Source organism: Thunnus maccoyii, chromosome 5, assembly GCF_910596095.1.
Source record: "Thunnus maccoyii chromosome 5, fThuMac1.1, whole genome shotgun sequence".
Classification (NCBI taxonomy): domain Eukaryota; kingdom Metazoa; phylum Chordata; class Actinopteri; order Scombriformes; family Scombridae; genus Thunnus; species Thunnus maccoyii.
The window spans coordinates 10,054,312-10,074,013 of record NC_056537.1 but is presented as its reverse complement, the minus strand read 5'-3'; the positions used below and the strand labels follow the sequence as shown (position 1 = coordinate 10,074,013).

Sequence of the window (19,702 nt, the reverse complement as noted above, 5' to 3'; positions counted from 1 at the left end):
GAGGAGAGTCATGCTGCAAACAACAGTCACTGTAAGCAGATAAACCTTCTCTTTTAAACATTTTTTTAAGCTGATCAAGCCGCTTCCACACAAAATTCAATATTCAAATGTGTACGAGGAAGTGCAGAAGAAGCACATGCTTCTACGATATTGTACAAAAAGACAAGACTGAACAGGACAAAAACCATAAAAATCATGCTCTCTCTCGAAAAGGTTAAGTTGCATGAATGGATAGAAAGTAGTGTCTGAATAAAGCATTGTGAGTAATGACATGCTCCCATTATTGTCCCACAACACTGAACTGTGACTAGGAAAGCTGCAGCTACTCCCGTGTATTAAAAGCTCTCATTAACATGTGAGCCAACTTGTCTGAAGTCAAACATCCTGCTTTGACGAGTTCCTTCTCCATACACTTGACACCTGAGACAGGAGATAATAATAATGATGCATAGACTGGCTTGGGACTCCCCCTCCTCTGCTTCTCTCTGACTTCAGTTCATCTGACCTATCTCCATGCACAACCTGTTTCCTGTGGATCTCTCAAGTCCTGTGTGGTCATCTCTGTCCATCTGTGTCTCTGAACCTGTCAGTATGCGAGCAAGCCTCTGCCATAGTGAGCAGACAGCAACAGTTGTTGGAACCTCGAGACCTTGAGAGGAGCAGGAAGAGGAGGGAGGTGAAGAGTAAACAAAAAAAAAAGAAACGTGGCTAACTACTTACACAGCAGTGGCATGTATCCGATCAGTGGCCAGGCAGACGAACGGGGGAGAGAGCCACATGACAAACGTAGTCAGGATGGAGCTGGTGCATGAATGAGAGACAGGGAGTGAGAGAGCTTGAGCACCACGTGAGGAGGGAGGGGAGGGAACAAATACTAGAGTGGAAGATGATGAGGGAGCTAAAACATAACAGAACAGAGATGAAGGAGAGGAGAGTGGAAAAGGCAGAGGAAAAAAAAGCTAAGAACATGAGGGTGAGAATCTAATTGACTTGGCTTCTCACATTTAAAAGACGAAAAGGTGAAAAAAACCCAGAAAAAACTGAAGGGAGAAGTACGACAAGAGGATGACTGACAGAGGAGAGATAGACTTGGCATTTCCACTCTCTTTGGCAGTTGTAGTTTATGTTCAGTCCCTATGTATGACCAGCTCTGCACAACAGTCACAACTTCAAAGTGCATTAAGAGCTCCTCATGGTTAACATAGAGAGGATATAAAAAAAAGAGAGAAGAAATGAGAGAATGGGGTTGAGCTGAATTCTCTCAGTAAGACTGAATTCCCGTTGAGACCTATCAGTTTCATGATGCCTCTTAACGATACATTTTGCAGGCAGGGCCAGAGCTGAGCAGCTGTCAACCTCTCGTAGATATGGACCCATTGCGGCCTCAGCTATGTTTCACCCGTTTCAATTGAAACAAGGCCCGCCCTCTCCAAGAGCCCCCGACTGACATACAAGAGTTGAATAATTCACTCACTTTATATAGTGGCAAGCTGTGGTTCAAAGCTACCAGCCAGCTTTAATTGCAGTTAGAACCAGTTAGCAACTCAACATTCATAGCAAAACAGTAGGCAGGTCATTTCTTCACTGTAAACACTACTAATGGTGTCGACTAATGCAAACTAGTAAATTCTCAAACTAAAGCAAATACGGATAATTAAAAGAATCTCTATAAGCACCTCTGGGACGCTGCAATATTCTCCTGTAACATACGGCTGTTGAATCTGATAATCTGCATTTTGCCATCGTCAAGTAAAACGTAGCTATACTGTTGTTACTATTATTAGTCTGTTTCATCCTCTCCGCTGCGGCCTCTGTAGTGAAATCACACTGCTGCTCCCTGCGTCATGCAGACATACAGGCTCCATGTCTGTGTGTGTGCGGATGTGTCTGTCACACTGACGCACAGACGGAGCACCCAAAGAGAGGAAAGGAGGGGAAAGTTCCCGTTCCTGGTTTTAAGACCCCCCATTTGCAAAGCGCAATTTATTGTAAACTACCAGTAGACACTTTTTATTCCTAAGCAAAATATGGCATTGCTTTTGTTGTTCATTTGATCTGAGGGAATTGTTTAAACTGTTTTTGTGTCAGCAGATACATAGCACATAGTTCTATTCGATGCAGACTAGTAGTTGCTGAGAAGGGCGAGGCTTCTCCTCATTCCAAAGCATTGTGTCAGGTTTTAATTAAGGGAATGGTTTAGATTATTTCTATGTTACGCTCAGATGTCCGTGACGCTGAGAGAGCACATATTGCATTTAAGTTGAAGTCCAAAAATATACGATTATTGATGCAAACCAACTTGAATTTTGACTGATAGGCCCCACATTAGCTCTTGAAACAGGCCCCCAAATGCTTAAGGCCGCCACTGTATAGACCTGTGTGCAGTCAACCTCCAGCCTGCTAAGTGCATATTTACTAGACGTTTCAGAAGTCAAATGGTTTGTAAAGCGAGCTCACGTCCAGAGTCAGAGACAGAGAAAGTGCTCTCTCCTCGCTAAACAACTACTATTAAAATACAAGGCATGAACCAGTGAAGCAAACCAGTGGCCAGCAGTGCAGGATTTTTGTTGTTCTTGGTAGTTCCCAAATGTCAGTGTTTGATTATGTGTTACCTTTCTTGGTCCTGCAATTACAACCCCTGGCTGTAAAACTTGATAAAATGTCTTCACAAAGCCTGACCACATGGATATAAGAAAAACAAAACAAAAAACATCTGGAAAGAAAAGGATAAATGATTCCTCACTTTATATCTCATTGGTTAATGTTCGCAGCTCTGAGGCAGGACTACAGCTGTGTCCAAAGTTTCAGGCAGCTATTAAAATGTTATATTTACTAATATGTACAGTACCAGTCAAAAGTTTGGACACTGCTTTGCATTCATTTGAATGAGAATGTTTGTCCATACTTTTGACTGGTACTGTAATTCTATGACCCTTTCAATGGCTGAACAAAGAAATGTATTCACTTATAGTTAGTCAAAATTACACTTATTTCTCTACAATACATGTATCCTTTAGTACATTATGGATGTCATGGGCCTTGTCCATTTCTTCAAAGTTCATGACCCACTTACTGTCTCATAAATACATGCTTTTATTAGAAACTTTATTTCTAGGTCATGAAAAGTGATTACTGATTCAATTCCCCTGGTCTTAGTAGAATAGCTATGGTATGACAACTCAATTCAGCTCATGTTTTCAGTCTGAAAGCTAGTATTCACAAAAATATAATCAGAGATTTTTTTACTCTTGCAGTTACAACAAGGGAACTGTGCTCAATGGCATAACATATACTTAAGAAGGGGTATAGTTGAAAAGCATCTGTATGGGTTCATCGCTTCACATCAACATTGCCATAAAAGATACCTTTAAAGGGTTTCGGTCAATCTTTTAGCCTTAAAGCACTGATGATAGCAGAACAAATGGGTCAAATTGGTGATAACTACAGACCTCAAGCACCTCTACACTACTATGTATATGTGACATCTATGCCAAAGCAATAAGTTATCATTTACATTAATATCTTTGCCCAACTCAAACATCTTCAAGAGAATTCAGCGTCTCCAATATGGTCATCGGTACTGAACATCTGTGCAGATCATGAGCCCAACCTAAACTAGATCCATCACAGTTTCCACAGCTAACATGCCTCATCCTGGGGCTGCCTCCAAAGTTACTCAGTCTTACTAGACTTGTAAGACATTTGTTAAAAGTAGTTGGGCGCTATGAGTGACTGTTTTATTACCAAAACAAATCTGAGGCATTTTGGCAGAAGGCTTCCAAGCTTTCACACGACATTTCTAAGGATGAGGATAGTTACCGTTGATGACTACCAGCTTTTTCCAGTGTTTAGTCTCTGTAGCAAAGCAGTGCTAAATTAGCTTTAAGAGGCCATTTCCTATTGACCACAAAGGTACTATGCATCCAGATGTCAGTGCAGTTGGCAGATGATGTGGTGAGGTCTATATGGCCCCATCATCTGTGCTGACATCTGGACCATATGTCTTCTACACTGAGGGAGCAGGGTCCAGATTCAGAATAAAGACAGGGCACTGGGGATGAAATTAGTCCAAGGACCCACAAGGGCATTGGCTGTAAAGAGAGGCAAGGACTGGTAGGTAGTTCATTAAAAAGAGTGGAGTTTTACCTGCATGAGGATCAGGTTACCAATGAAATATACAATTTATGGCTTGCACTTAATCGTGTTGTGAATAAACTATAAATGTAAGAATTGATACAGGGAGGAGGAGAAAACAAGATTCTACCTCGCCATTTCTTAGACTCTTTGTTTCTCTGGTTGTGAAGAACAGAGAAAAGGAAGTAGGATAAAGGAATGGGAAGCCAGTAGGATAAAAGTAAAGAAGGGGGGAGGGTTGCCACTAATTAGCCGTCTGAATGTCCTCACGAAAAAAACCCAACAAAAAACAGATAGCTGATAGAGGCAGAAGTTTGCTGTGACTGTGGGGCACAGTTGGTATTTTGCTCAAGGATTAATTCTATATTCTACATAAATAAACACATGTATTCCACTACTAAGATGCTGGATAATGGTGCTTAAAAAAAAAAAAACACACTCCTTATCGTTAAACATACAGGGAAGAGAAAGTAATTAAAGAATATGTTTTGGATGATAAATAGTTAGCTTTTTCTCTCAAATGCTCTTATTGCAGTGGTTCAAAATTGGAACTGAGTGGTTTATGTAGACTATCTGTTTACAGTCTACTGTACAGATTTGATAGAACCCAAGGCAATAACAACAAAATGGTAAGATACTATAAATATTCTACATGATTTCCATCCAGAGTGTCATTCTCATTTCAACAGGGCAGGTTAGTCTGTGAGCTCTGATTCTTCAGTGACTTCTAACTCCACTGAGTCAACTATTACAAAGTGTCTGTGACCACACATAATGTCAGATGGCTTCCAAGAAAAATGCCTGTGGTTAGACACCATTATGTACAGCCAACCTGCCATTAAGGTTTACCGCCTTTCATCTGTGAATGCGAGCTGTGTTTGTATGTGAGGAGGCGCTACCCCTTGCATAAATATTGCCGTCATGTGTGCATTCACACAGACAAATACCACCTAACAGCTGTTTTTTATCACCGCCTTCAGACGTATGTTGGCACATCTCCTGCTTTGTCATCCTCATCTGTCCCTCTGTTTATCAGGGAGACTGAGACAATCCTTCGACTCCCATTTTATTTATCTCGACTTCACGTTTGAATGTGACGGGGAACACAACAGGATCATCCATCCCTCTGTCCTTCACTTGAAGCTGTCCTACCTGCGGATGGGAGGACTCCGTCACCATAATGACTTCCTTTTACATGTTGTGTCCGCAGCGATAAAGTGAGTGAGGGATGTAAGGCTTACATCATTCTTCTTTCTCCATGGCGATTTACCTAGAAATCTCAATAAATCAATTGTCTTAAGGAGCTCTGGGTTCATAAAAGTCTATTTTAACGACATTATTAAAGTTGAAACAAGAGTAGGGTATCAATCACCGATTTGAATGACTCATAAACCAAGAGGGGCAGAGAGAGTGAGAGGAAGGAATCAAGAAAGGACAGCTGGAAGGACATAATCACTACTATTTATTTGTGAAAAATTGCACATTCCAGAGTTATGATTTGATTAGATATGTGGATCCCAGCTCTGCTGAAATTTCACAAGTTCCACGAACCAATGAGGTGTGAGATGCTGTGACAGATTACCGTGTCCTACCGCATTACAGTCCGGTCAATCCACACTGCTGTGGTGGTTTAGGGAAGTTTTGTGAGATGTTAATGTCTGAATGGAGAAAAACTGTTTCAAATGCATGGGTATGAGAGAGAGAAGAGCTCCTTTATACACGTTTTTTCATGCGCCAAAGAATTAGACTTTTCCTCATTCACAGCGACATGAAGACGTTTTAGCTTTCTGATCACGACTCCAGTAAGTATGACATAACAAGAGTATGAGCCAGTATGAGCTCTAGTATCTATGGAGAGAAGGAAGAATGTCATAGTAATCTATCTCCAACCCCAGTGGAGAGAGGAGGATGAAGACACAGTTTAGCTCCTTGGCTCACTCTCGCCCCTAGCCAATGCTTTCCTTTTTCGACCTTGCCAGCAGACCAATAGGGATGTTGATTCCAGCTCTGTTCTGAGCCCATTCAGAGCCACTCCAGATAAGGAGCTGGTCCAGGAGGAGGATGTTTTTCAATAGCATAGAACGGCAGGGAAGAGATAAGACAGGGCCAATTGGAATTCACCAAAAAGAAGTCAGCAGCAGAAGATTTTATACACGTTTTATATATCAGTAACATTTTTTTTTTTCAAAAGTTTAGGCAAAAACAGGAAGAAATACGTTTCAAATTCAACTATTGTTTATCCAGGGCAGGAATGTTGTCCTTTGGCATAAAAACAGTTTCGGATGAAGCCTTGAGGCCATTCTGTGTTTTTTTCATCTTCAGTGAAAATGTCTGGGAAGGACAACACAGAGCTGTTGAAACTCCCACACCACAAGCCATTCCAAGTCTTATTCTCCCCCTCACTCTCGATGGCACTATCGGTGCAGAGCATTCTGGTGCTTTTTCAATCTGCCCTCCTTCTTCAGCTGCATAGCAAATAATTATTAACAGGATTAAAGCATATGAAAGGGCTTCTGCGTCAGTGAGGTTGAGCTTGGGGAGTCGGTTGACTGAAAGTGATAATGGCGAAGCACTGAATTGTTTTTGCCCTCTATATACAGCGCTGGAATATCTGAGCTCTGCGATTCATACTGGTGGAACTGAGAAACTGACTGAATTATTTTAAGGTAAATAGTTTTCTGCAGGTGCTTTTATGCAATTAAAGTTATTTTACAGATGTCTGCCTTCACAACTATTAGGTCCTTTGAAGCGGCTTAATTCTAAGCCATGTCAAATTCATAGAACAATTAAAGTGGAAATTTAAATATCAATTTAGAGAGGCAATATAAACAAAGCTAAGGCATAGAGTTGCAAAGTGGGAGAGGCTGCTGTATTCCCATTTCTAATTTCTCTTTAAACAATATCCTCAATATTCCTTACCATATAAACACAGGACTGTGCCAGATAATGTAAAGATCATATAGGTTTATATTATGACCACCAATTTCAATTATTTCAACTTTGTTTCTGATAAATCACTTTTTATGCATGACTCTGACATGGTGGACGGCTAAGAGTACTTCACTATCCATGAGGCTCAGCTGCTGTTGCTATGGAGAAGTCAGCCAGAAGGGCAAATAAGAACTGTGATAAATTCAAATCACTTCATCGTTGAAGTTGTAAATAAAATTAAGTGCCGTAGTTGCTAAATTCACTCAAAAGAAAAAAAAACAAAAAAAAAACAAAAAAACAAAAACTCTTTAGCGTTTGCCTGCCTTAAGCCATGCACATGAAAAAAATTTAAGCTCTGTGATTGGCTGTTTCTTTCCAAAATGCACCTTGGGAGTCGTAGTTAACTTGTACCACAAAATTTTTATTTTTTTATTTAATGCAGTTGTTCATCTTTTGTACTGATGATTTAACAGGGAGTGTTTCATGCTCATCCAAGCGGTAGAAGATTTCCGACTGTGAGTCATGTAACACTGTTTATGGGGAAAATGAATGGGACTGAATTCCGGCCTGGAAAATTCCAACGATACCAGTGTATGTTGTGGAAATGTCTTTCCTCAAGCAAAACTACGATCTGTAAACTGCTCATTGCATGCTCCACTACATGTCTCTAGCCACTCTCAGATTGTCTTTAGTGAATGGACAGTTACATGCGCATATCCACTATAGAATGGTTCAAAGCACCCTAGCAGTTGGATAAGGGCAATTTGGTGCTTGACAAGTGTAAGTGTATGCTTTAAGACAGTTAATAAATGTGATGTACACTTGGGGGTATTTCCTTGTGTGGTGAGTATGCACCCCATGTGTTTGAGAGCCTGGGGTCAACTGCACTTGCAATCAAGCTAAAAGGTTGGTAACATTGAAATACCACTATCTAATGCCCACATACTGTACATCAGCATGACAAACTGACAAGAAGCAGTTCACTCAGTGGATGACTTGTTTGTAAAACCAAGGGAAGAATGATGAAATGCATTCCAGGATAAGACTTAGGAGCACAGCGTGTGACTGACGCTTGGACAAGCTTAATTTCAATCACAGATTGTGCCTTTCTTTGCATGTCAAGTAGGACAAGACTCTCTGTGAAGGGTTTCACAAGTGTACTAGAACACTCTCGCATTCCTAAAGGAGATGGCGAAAAAGCCTTGAAGACACTCAGCTTTAGTGCCGTTGAATGGCAAATACACTTAAAAGCAAAAGCAATGCCCTATGCTTCACAGTTTCAACCTATAACCTGGTTTTCATTAAATACCAGTAACAGAAAGTTGAGCCTGTGTAAAAAAACACACTCTGACCTTCACGGTGAGTTTCAGGAAGGTCTGGTCAAAATCAGAAACCTCTGAAATGACAACAAACATCATTATCTAAGTATAAATTGAGAAGTTATTATTAATGTTCTTTATTTTACTTGAACTACATGCGACATATCATCTTTTTAGGTTGCTTAAACATGCACTATTATGACGTATTGACAATGAATACGTGCCAAAAAATAAGAGATGGTGCAAATGCATACAAAGTCAATGAAAAGACGTAAATGCCAATCGAAATAATTATGTGTCCGACATGCTTTTGGGGATGTTGTGGATCTTACACCCTGGTATTAATGCAGGTTTGAGTCCTGTCTGTTGTTGAAAAGGGTGTTCTAACTAATGAATACTACATAAATATTACAATTTACAGGCTCAATTGTTAGTCTAATTTGATTCTTTATCTCAGTTGACAAACAACACAATGCAATAACCATGTAATCTAAAGCCTCTCATACAAGGAATTATCCCCTGATGAGATACATATGGGGGAGTGTGATTCCTTTTTCTTCTCCCAAACCGGATATTATATTACATTATATGTATGTCACCACTATGCATAATTTACAAGGTAATTTAACTCTACAGAAGCTGCTGCGCTTTTACTTCTCAAGAGCACAGCGATGATTTAAAATTAATATTTCACATGACCATTTGAGCCTATTAAATAGTAACGTCAAAAAAATCGCAGAATCCCTCCCACTTAAAGGGCAAAGGCTATCGTTAGAAAGCAACGACTAAAGATCAGCCTTAGCACATTGCACCAAAACCAGAGGAAGGCATCCTGTCATAAAATATTCAGGAGAGAGGGATATTTGATAGCCGAACCCGAGTAGAGAACATAAAGTGGTGAAGAGTGATGAAATGGTGCAATATCAATCTGTGACCGTAAAATACTGAGTCACAGTTGAAGTATGCACACATGTGGAAGGGATCAAAAAACAATTTTCTAATAGGAAACCCACATTTGAGAACAACTCCAAAGGGTCCAGTGCAAGTTCAGAGAGGTCAGTAGGACAGAAGGTTAATTTCAGTAGTTCAATATTATATATTATTCAATATTATGCGTGTTTTGAAAAAAGTCTTCACCCCCCTTCTGTTGTCTCCTCCAACCTTTATTTTTCATCTTTTTGTTCCATCTTGGTATAAAATTTAAATCACTATGGACACTTTTGTGTGTCAAATCGTATTTTTTTTTCTTCATTTAAGCGTATGACACTCTAAAGGTGCGCGACTGCATGCACAAATTGTTGTGATGTTGTGGTTGTGTCCCAGTTTTTCTCTATGTTCCTTAGCTGCTATTATCCACCAGTCCACCAGAGACCCTTTTACTTTGAATATTAAGATTAATTGACTGTTTAATCCTGTGTTGTGATCTTACATTGCCATAGATACCCTTTGTATTTATTAATCTGTTCTCTATCGATATTTATGGATAGATTGAAGGGGGATCTGTAGGTGGACAGAAAGTGGATGTTCTGTAAATATCTAACATGCTAAAATTACTCAACAGTATCAGTCTGTCAGATTTGTGTTCCTTATATTGGTTTCACTTGTATGTTTGAAAGTTTAAAATGTTAGTGTGATATATTGAAGAGAGGATTTTGTTTCTGGGTTTTTAGTTTGCTCTGTGATTTTCCTCCTGCGTCTCTGTGCTGCTTTTCCCTCCACACCTGCCCTGCATATGCTTCGTTAGCCCTACCCTGTTCCCAGAGTTTTCCCCAGCCAATCAGCTCCTTGCCAGTCCTCTGTCGAGTCACCTGTTCCCCATTCCCTCGTTAGTTCTGTCTGTATTTAAGTCCTGGTTTTCAGCTCAGTTTTGTTGGATCCTGTATTCAGTTTGTTCTGCTCTGTTTAGTTTAACTCTGCCGGCACTCGAGCCTTAATAAAGAATATATTCTTCAGCCTGAAGTCTCTTGTATTTAGGTCCACCTGCTCCACTCCACCTAACAAGATAATATCGAATGGAATTAGATTTATTTCAGTATTATGTGACACAGGAGGGATGAGCGCTGTGAAATTAACTTTTAGTATTTGTATAGGTACAATATACTGTATGCAGCTAAGGCTGAAACAACACAATGATTAGTCGATTAACAGAAAATTAATCTGCAATGACTACTGATTAATCATTTTGACATTTTTCAAGCAAATGCCAACAAATGTCTTTCCAGCTTCTCAACTGTGAGGGTTTGTGGCTTTTCTTTATGACATGTGATCATAAACTGAATATCTTTTGGACTGTTGGGTGAACAAAACAAGCAATTCTGACAGAACAAACCCAATGTGATGTCAACAGAAAATTGCAATGGGTTTTTGTTTTTTTTAACTAATTGACAATTTATAGACCAAACCATTAATCAGTGAATTGAGGAAATTATCGATAGATGCAATTTATGTGTATCCAAAAAAAAAAGCAGGCAGCAATGTTGTCCAATCTAAACCATGAAGCCATATATTCATCATAAAAAGGATGCATCAAATTAGTTGTAGTGTCCCAGAGCAAGTCACTCACAGCAAGATTTACTAAGCCAGTTTATTCATCATCGTTTTTAAGCATGTGCATTTAAAGTAGGATTGCACATAACAGGAGGGGAATGTGGAGGCAAGCAATAAAAGTGCAGGCGCAGTAGCAAAAGGGCACCAAGCGACAGTTACCTTAGAAACCATTGTGGTATGCGCAGTGCTACCCCTGCGTCATTTGGCCACAGGAACACCACTAATTGAATTAACAAGACTTCTCACACCTGTAGCCTGTTAATAGAAGTAACATTTCGTAGTGAGAACAGCTGAGCCTCATTAGAGGTTAGGATTGCTGAGGTGACATCATGCTCATATTCTAATAAACTTTGGGTAAAAGCAAATGTGTTACGATATTTTTAGCTGCTGCCCTCCTTCTTTGTCACCCTATCAAACATATGAAGCTATGCATTACACAAAAGCTGCATTGCATTTTTTTTTTTTTGACAGTTTACCGATTACCTTTGTACCATTTAAGGTTATTCACTGGACTTGAACTGCCTAAATGTCAATAAAAACTGGAAAAATGTGGGTGTTCTAAAACTTTTGACCTGTAGTATAGTGTACATACAATTATATACAGACACTGTGCTATGCTACACTCACACACATTACACTACAGACTCTTTAGACTTCACCGTTCATCTGAGCTGCATGTATTTGCATTAAGGTAAGAAACCAAAGTTTCTGGACAAAACCCTTAACTTCATGTTTGTATGAGGCAGTGAAGGTTGGTTATTTCATAGCATCTCCTGTATTACTGCAGACCAGCAAGTGAGATTTATTAATGCAGGAAAAAAACATTTTAGTGATGAAATTCATGAAGTCTCTCTAACGATACTGTCTGACTGAATTTTTCCTCTGCTATATGGCATTTATTGTTCTAATGTCCATTCACAATTTACAGCATATAGTAATTTCAATAAAGGAAATCATCTACTCTGCAATTAATTACGTATTTGATAGTTAAAATATTTGATGAGTACAAGAGTAACTCACTGTCACAGTACTGTTAAGCACATAAAAATACTAACCATACACACTGAAAACATATGCCATTTGGTAGACAATATATTCATACATACTTGCTTTGAGAGCATCTCATTCCAAAATTTTAGTCTATGCATCATGTCTTCCCTATGCTCCAAATACAATTATTGTCATCATCTGAAGACAAAACGTCCTGATCTTGCTCAAATTTTCCCACTTCCCTCAGAATTTCTCATTTTTGCACATTAGTTGAGCACTCTGCTCCTTTATAAGCTGTAAACACTATAAAAGAAATCTCTTGCACTCACTGGAATTGAATACTCTCTAGATCAACTTTCACGGCAGGGCCACATTTTAGCTAGAGATGAATACCCAATGCACAAACAATGAGTTCGTATTAACGACAGTGGGGAGAGGTGAACAAGTGAAGAGGGATGGATGACAGGAAAGAAAGAAGAGGGTCATGATTGCTAAGTACAGAATCCGAACTGCTTCCTCAAACTGTCTTCCTGCTCTGATTGCAGCGGGTCTCGAGTGGCGCGCCGTAGACGAAATTTGTGTTAAGAACCTGTGAAGGACCCTTTGAGAAAATGTGAGTCACACGGTAAGAGGAGGAAACAAAATGAGGCAGATACAAAGAGGCAGCGGTCGAGATGCAAAGATTGTGAGGGAAGACAAAGAACGGCAAAAGTGGGCCAGAAGAGACTCTCCAATCTGTTGTCTCCACAATACATTGCTGGATTTAAAGTACGCTCTCCGAGTGTGGCATCCAAGGACATGGAAAAGGAAACCTAATGTACAGGAGACGATTAAAACAATTTCTAGGTCTGGAAACAAGTGTGATGAAAAGAACAGTACTGAACTTCTGAACCGAGATGTCAACCGCTTGTTCTCACCTCTCAGTCATGTGTCTCTTTCTTGCCGTTTTTTCTCACTTGATCACTTCTCTCTCTGCCGGACTCGAGGATGGCTGACAACTCCATCACTTGAGTGCGACACGCAGGCCGTGTCACATCTTCGTTTTAATGTGTGTTAATTGTTCCCTGCATCGCATATCAGACACACCATACGAGGTTCAGTAGCGGGGGGGTGCACTCATCTCGGGAACAAATGTTGGAAAATTGCTGCTTTTCAGGAGAGCTGCGTGTCATTGCTGAGGAAGAGGACATCAGCATATCCTCAACCATCAATGCATGTCAAGATGCCCATCAGTGTGTATTTTACAAAACAAAAAGGTACATGTGTTTTGACTTGTCTTATGCCCTCAGATTTACACGCAGGTGCCATATTTTTCATTCAAAGAGCGAATTTCACAAAAATGTGACGAAAAATAGATTTTTTGAATAATCTCTGCCCTCACAAAGAATTCTGGAGAGGATGTAAGAAAGCTGCATCTGCCTTTGACATTCAAACAGTAGCAGATAGTTAAAGCTGCATCTGCCTTTGACATTCAAACAGTAGCAGATAGTTATTCAATAAATGAGACAAGTAGAGACAGGTTACGAGAAGAAAATGGTGAGACTGCATGTCATAGTCATTGTGCCACTTTCTGAATAGTCATTAAAAAGTCACATGACTGTCTTAAAGCAGAATACTTTGACCCTCATGATGAGTGCCATAGATGTGATGACTGAGTCATCACAAAGAGCAGAAAGACATCAAAATCCATCAGCGCCACTCCCAGTGCATAGAAATGAAGTCATTAGAACAGTGAGCAAAGGCAATTCATGCTGTGTTTTACAGCTTTGTGTCGCTCAGTTCTATTTATAGGATGTCAGGCCCAAATTAGTTCTTTAAAGTGTAATTCGTAATGTTCACAGAGCAGCAAATAATGAGCAAAGTCACTGGTAGCTGCGCTGTGGATCAAGTGGAAAGCGGGATCATGAGTTTTAGCAGCACTGTACATATAATCCAAAAGGCCAGTGTGGAAAATGAAATGAGTTCTGAGATAATGGGGCTTGCTGAACACGAGTTTGCAAAGGAAGCTGCTGCCAGATATTTTTACACATTATGTGTGTTTGCTTCTGGTCTGTCAAAAACTAAGACAATCTAGTCGGGAAACAAGCACTGCACTTCAAATGTCCTCTCGTTAATTTCAACAAGAAAAGTACAGTATACCGACAGCCAATTATAAGAGGATGAGAAGTTCACATTTCCACAATAAAATAATACTCCTTTATGGAAAGATGATGTAAAACACTCGTTAGTTCCAGGAACAGCTGTTAAAAAAAAAAAAAGGGAGAAGGAAAAAAAGATTTAATAAAACAGGGTTTGAGTGATATTGTACACGTTTCTATTGTGCCCACACTCCCTATATCTGAAACACTGCAAACTGTTACCAAAACTTCAGACACAGTGCGTATTTTGTTTCCGGAAACTTGTGAAAGCCTCTGTTGCTTGGTTGCTTTACTCCGGCATGATGTGGTACACTCAGATGCTCGCACATCTATGCCAGTCTGTCGAGAAAATATTTCAACTCAACCAGCCTTGCATTCCACCAACAGCTGAGACTGTGAGAGACATGCAGTAACAGGACGCCACAACGCAGCCAGAACCATGGATCAGGCGATGAAGGCTTTAAGAGCCATATCACGTTGCAACCTGACAGGGTTTGGGGGTTCGTAACAATGTAGCTCTGGACCGCTGTGAATTTTACCCTTTGAAATGTCTTGATGAGATTAAAGCACTGTGGATTGCCTTTTGACATCAAACCAACATCATTTGGAATGTAAATCTGGATCCACTGAGGGAATGCACTAGATTTGAAGAGCAGGTTTCTCAAGATCCAGCTGAATTCAGATATATACCTCTGTAGGTTAAATGATCAACATTGACACAGTATCCTCACAAGGCCAAAATGGCTACCAAGTTTTCTAAGGAAGTCATTTATACATGCATGCTTTATCATTATCCACTGATTTTGGGCATTTTCAAACCTCTAGTTCGTTTGTTCTGGTCCGAAAAAGTAGGTTCAGTTGGTAAACTTTGCGTTTTTACCCTTGGATCGGGTTCTTTTCCAACAGAGACAAAGCCAAACGAACCAAAATGCATCACTACAAGCCATTCTCTCTCAGCTTGCTGGACAGATGTGTGTCTGGGGCGGGTGCAACCTCTGGGCAAATGCAACACTCTTCGTTGTGCTAGTCTAGGTCGGACCTCAATTCATTCTCCGACTAGTTCCTAGCAACTGTTGTTTTATATCTGTGTATATATATCTGGAAATTAGGCACAATGTCAAGGTGAACTTTTAAGGTCAACTTTTTTTCACTGCTTCAAAAAGATCCTCTAGTCTTCATTGGAGGGACTGACTACACATCCTTGACACATCTCACAACCATAACATCTCCAAAGTAGAGGAGCACTACAGTCTTTGACAATGGCAGGTTTTTTTTCTATCATTTTCTATCATAGAGTTTTACTAGCTTCTTCCCCCTTTGATCCCTGGGATATTCAAGTCTTGACAAGTTAGATTTCAGCCATCATGGCAGTAGTTGGTGGGAATAGAGCACTAGAAGGGTCCTTTATCAGCCCACAACCCATATTGGATGTCTGGGAGTACAAAAGGTTTAGGTTTAGGCTTAGTAGTTCAGTGTTCGGTAATGCTTCAGCGCAACAAAAAAACTGCTGCAGTAGATGGTATCTTTCATCTGAGATTTACCTTTTATTATGTGCAAAATTTCCTTTTCATCTACTTGATATTTCTGGTCAATTTTTAACCCTGTCCCACTTTTCTTTCCTAAAATAGTTTCTGCTTTTTCACCTTTCTCCCTACCAAGCTCTCTAAAATCGAATTTCATTTTGGCCTCTTGGCATCTGAAGATTGGCTCTGTGGGCCTTCTGGCAAGAGGTAACACACAACATAGCCAAAGAAAAGGGACAGAATATCAATCCATGGACGGGATGTTATTACCTTGTGACACTGGAGGAATGAAGCCATAATCTTAACTCTTATGAGACGTGACATAGTCATTTACATAACATTTTTACAGATTGGTCGTCATCCCTCTGAAAACAATGCCATTCTTTGGGTCCAATGTTCTTTCAAGGTTCTATGGAGATATGTGATTATGTGCTGCAGCGTATTTCAATGTTTGTATCACAAACTGGCACAAATTACAATACGTTTCATATTAATTTAAATATTATAGTCGGCCTCTGGCTATTCACTTAAACATGCCAATTCACTGGGGCCTGCTGGCGTGACCTGCAGTCATAATCCTCAGCATTCACAGTTACCTTTTGTGGAAAGTGAATGAGCCGATACTGTGAAAACTTTTGGATTGAAGGGTTTCAAACCAATATTTCTAAAATTCCATGACAACCATGACATCAGTGTTGCTATACTTTTTTTTTTGATGAAGGTCACAGACATCTGCCATTACTGGCCCTTAAACAACAGGTCTCTATTTCCCAATAAATATCAATGTCAATCTGAACTAACATGAAGGCCAACGGTTTCATCTCAACACAAAAGATTACTAGTTACATTGTACATGATGGAAAATAAAGATGTTTTATTTTTACTCTGACTAATGAGGTCATGCAAGACATCTTTGGCAGCAGAACATGTTCTTTTGAGAGACAAATGCAACCTTCACATCTTGAACTCAAAACGTTAAACCCCTGAGCCTGATTTTATAAGCTTATCCTCATGATACAAGAAAAGAACCAAAAAAGGTACAATTTCTCCTCCAAAAATCATTCTGTCTTAATCATCTCTCATTCTTTCTCAGTGATACAGCTTCAGTGTTAACATCTTGATGACATTATCAGTTCGAGTCACCATCTGGTTTCAGCCATTATTAGAAACACGCTCATTTTTCAAAAATGTCCATCTTTATTTGAAAAATGACCTGTGCTGTCATGATTGCTTGAACTAAATGGCAACATAAAAATATGATTAATGAATAGACTTCATGATGTGACGCTCTATTAGCAGATCATTACGCTAATCAGGTACTGTGTTCCATTAGTTTGCTTCATACTGCACCTTCAATTTACTGAAATGCTCAACTAATGCACTGCATTACAATAAACGAATATGTGAAACATCTCCTAAGTGACTCCAAGACTGGTAATGCGTGCATAAACTGAGAATCAAAGTCAAATCAAACACCATTAACAGTTGCTCTTAGGAATATTGTGATGGAATACAACTATATTGGTGCAGAATTTATTTTTACACTACAACATGTGCAAAAACTCTTTGTCAAAGTTTATTAAGTCCAAAACAAACAGTCACTAACTACGGCAACTCCACAGTATAATACTAAGTCTTAGTTAGTCTAGAGTTCATGCTTAAAATGCATAAAACAAAATAACCTCAAAAGCAAAACCAATCAAATTAATTGGGTAACGGAATACTCAGTTGTATATATTTCATAAACTCATGCGGAATCAATCCAATTTAAATCCTTCAAATCACAGGTTTGCTGTAGTGGACTATATATATCAATGAGCAGGACCTTCACAAAGATTTCAGAAAATCCATTTTCCTATACTCTTCTATGGGGATGTGAATTCAACAAAATGGAAAGAAAGAAGGTGACCATACTGACATCTCCTTGGGGGTTGACTGACCCTTTTGAGGCGATCTATCACCACAGATTGCCTGTTCCCCCAAACTCTTTCATTCCCAGGCCCTTGCTTTACTGCATTACATGCATACAGATTGCACATTTATTCTACATGAAACGGGCCAAATTAGAGCGCAAATGATCAATAACAGAGCAGGAGTGCGGGGTGTGGGCCAAGGTGCAGGCTCTCATAGATCGAGGATACTTAATGTGCTGTATACCACAGATGAAAGATTACTTTTTAGCTCAGAGGCTCAATTTTCACACTCCTCAATAATGCATGTAGTTAAGATGCCTCTCTTCTTTGCTAACTGACTGATTGGTTTGCACTATTTGCCGTGAAGGAAATATGTATGAGAAGAGGAAGGTCAGCATTAAGAATATTTACCCTCCAGTGCAGTTCAATCGTTCTGTCACCAACAAACGTTTATGGGGGAATTAAGTCATCCAAATATTTCTGAGGTAGATTAATCTGAGCTATCTCATTTATATGTTATCAGTCAGACATCACATAGTAGACTGGCACTTCCAGATTTAAAGGTAAAGTCAGCAATTCTAATCCAATACACTTTTTGTCAAATTCAGCAAGTATCTCCTCACAGTCTGCTAGCTGTCCATTCTGTGTGTGAGCATTTAAAAAAAAATCTGGTGTTCATACACATCTCTGGCTCTGTAAATGGGCAAGTAAACACAGTGCCTCGAAGTGAGCCGCTCAACACTGCTCCGGCCAATCTGCAGCAAGGGGCGTTTGTGCTTGTGCACAGGACAGGGGGAAGTCATCAGAGCAGCTGTCTGTGTGAGGACATGACAGTCTCCCGTCTCCAGCGCCTGTTGAATGGCGAAGGAGGGCTGGCGAACTGAAGAGAGAGAGAGGCTGTACAGATATGCTTCCGTTTGATTAAATGTATCAATCTATAATGAATCCCAGACAGTCTCACAGATGTGTGAGAGGAACAGAAGTGACTCTACAGCTGACACATCACTCTGGATTCCACCATATTTCTCTTCTGGTCATTGCCATGGCAATGCACGTTCATGAATTTGGGGGGGGCGGAGCTTCTGAAGGAGCACGAAGAGAGGGCCGTATTTGTTTGGGTGTTAAGTTAATATTCTTTCTCCAGAATGACTGACTCTACCTTTTAAAAAGGATATGAAAAGATCAAGTAACTATTCCTTATTTAAATTCTACAAACATTGAATTTATTAAGAAAGTTTTCTTAAATAAAAACTAGAGATATTAAAGTTAACTCATATAAAAGGTTGTTCAGATTCTCAGAAACAACCTTAGTTAAACCATCTATCCTTCTCAAAAAATGTGGTTCTAATTTTTCATAGTATGCAGCATTAGTATGCAGCTACTGCAAATCAAAGGAATTATGATGTGACTACATTAATGTCATTAGTGCCTTCTGATGAAATCTCTGATGTGAAAGCCAGAAATTAGTTTGAAATGAGCATCAAACAAACAATAAAAGAAAAAAATAATAAATAAAATATAATTTTCCTTAAAAAAAGGTGTACATAAGCTTAAAAGTGCCATTTATACATTATGTAAAAGTTACGGAGAAACATGAATGATGGAAAGCCGTGACAGATGTCAGAAGTCTGTTACAGAGGAAGGCATGCACCCCCACCCATCAATCAATCATTCTGAAGAGCTGGCATGTAAACACAGCGGAGAAAAAAACATGCAACAGAGGGTGGGATGAACTGGGTTTGGCTGGGGGCAGAGGAGTCACAGCAAGGCAGAATTACATATGGAGTAAGTCTCTCTCTCTCTCACACATCCTCCCTGATGACAATGGTCAGTAGTTACACTGCTCTGAGCCAGTATTTCACATGCTAAAGGCTTAATAAGATTGTGACAGAGGGATTATACAGTAACTCTATAGTCTGTGGAGGGAGGAGGCAGTTTCTACATGTACACCATCCCCCCCTTTCTTAAAAAAGCATGCGAGTTCTGTTCTGGGAAGCAATGTAGTTTAGGCCTACATAATATCAGCCTCTCGAAACTTCCTTCCAGTAAAACAGGATTCTACAATTTCAGTTGTCTCATTCAATTGGGTGGTACAGATGTCGCTAAACCTGGTTGCACCCAAACATGTGTTTAGGTACTTCTTTCAATTGGAATGTGATTCTAGGTAAATCCCTTTAAAACTGACAGGATGATAAATCCCTTGCAAT

General features: G+C 39.7%; 1 protein-coding gene across 8 annotated transcripts in view; it reads right to left on the bottom strand.

The window, feature by feature from the left end:
* peak1 (pseudopodium-enriched atypical kinase 1) overlaps positions 1-19,702 on the bottom strand; it is a 110,840-nt gene that overhangs the window by 62,940 nt on the left and 28,198 nt on the right. The window contains exon 1 of one of the 8 annotated variants that reach the window (XM_042411165.1): positions 721-774. The exons of the other annotated variants lie outside the window; for them this stretch is intronic. The gene's annotated coding sequence lies outside the window, so the exon portion shown is untranslated. Of the gene's footprint in view, positions 1-720; positions 775-19,702 lie in introns of those variants that run through there. 8 annotated transcript variants of the gene reach the window in all.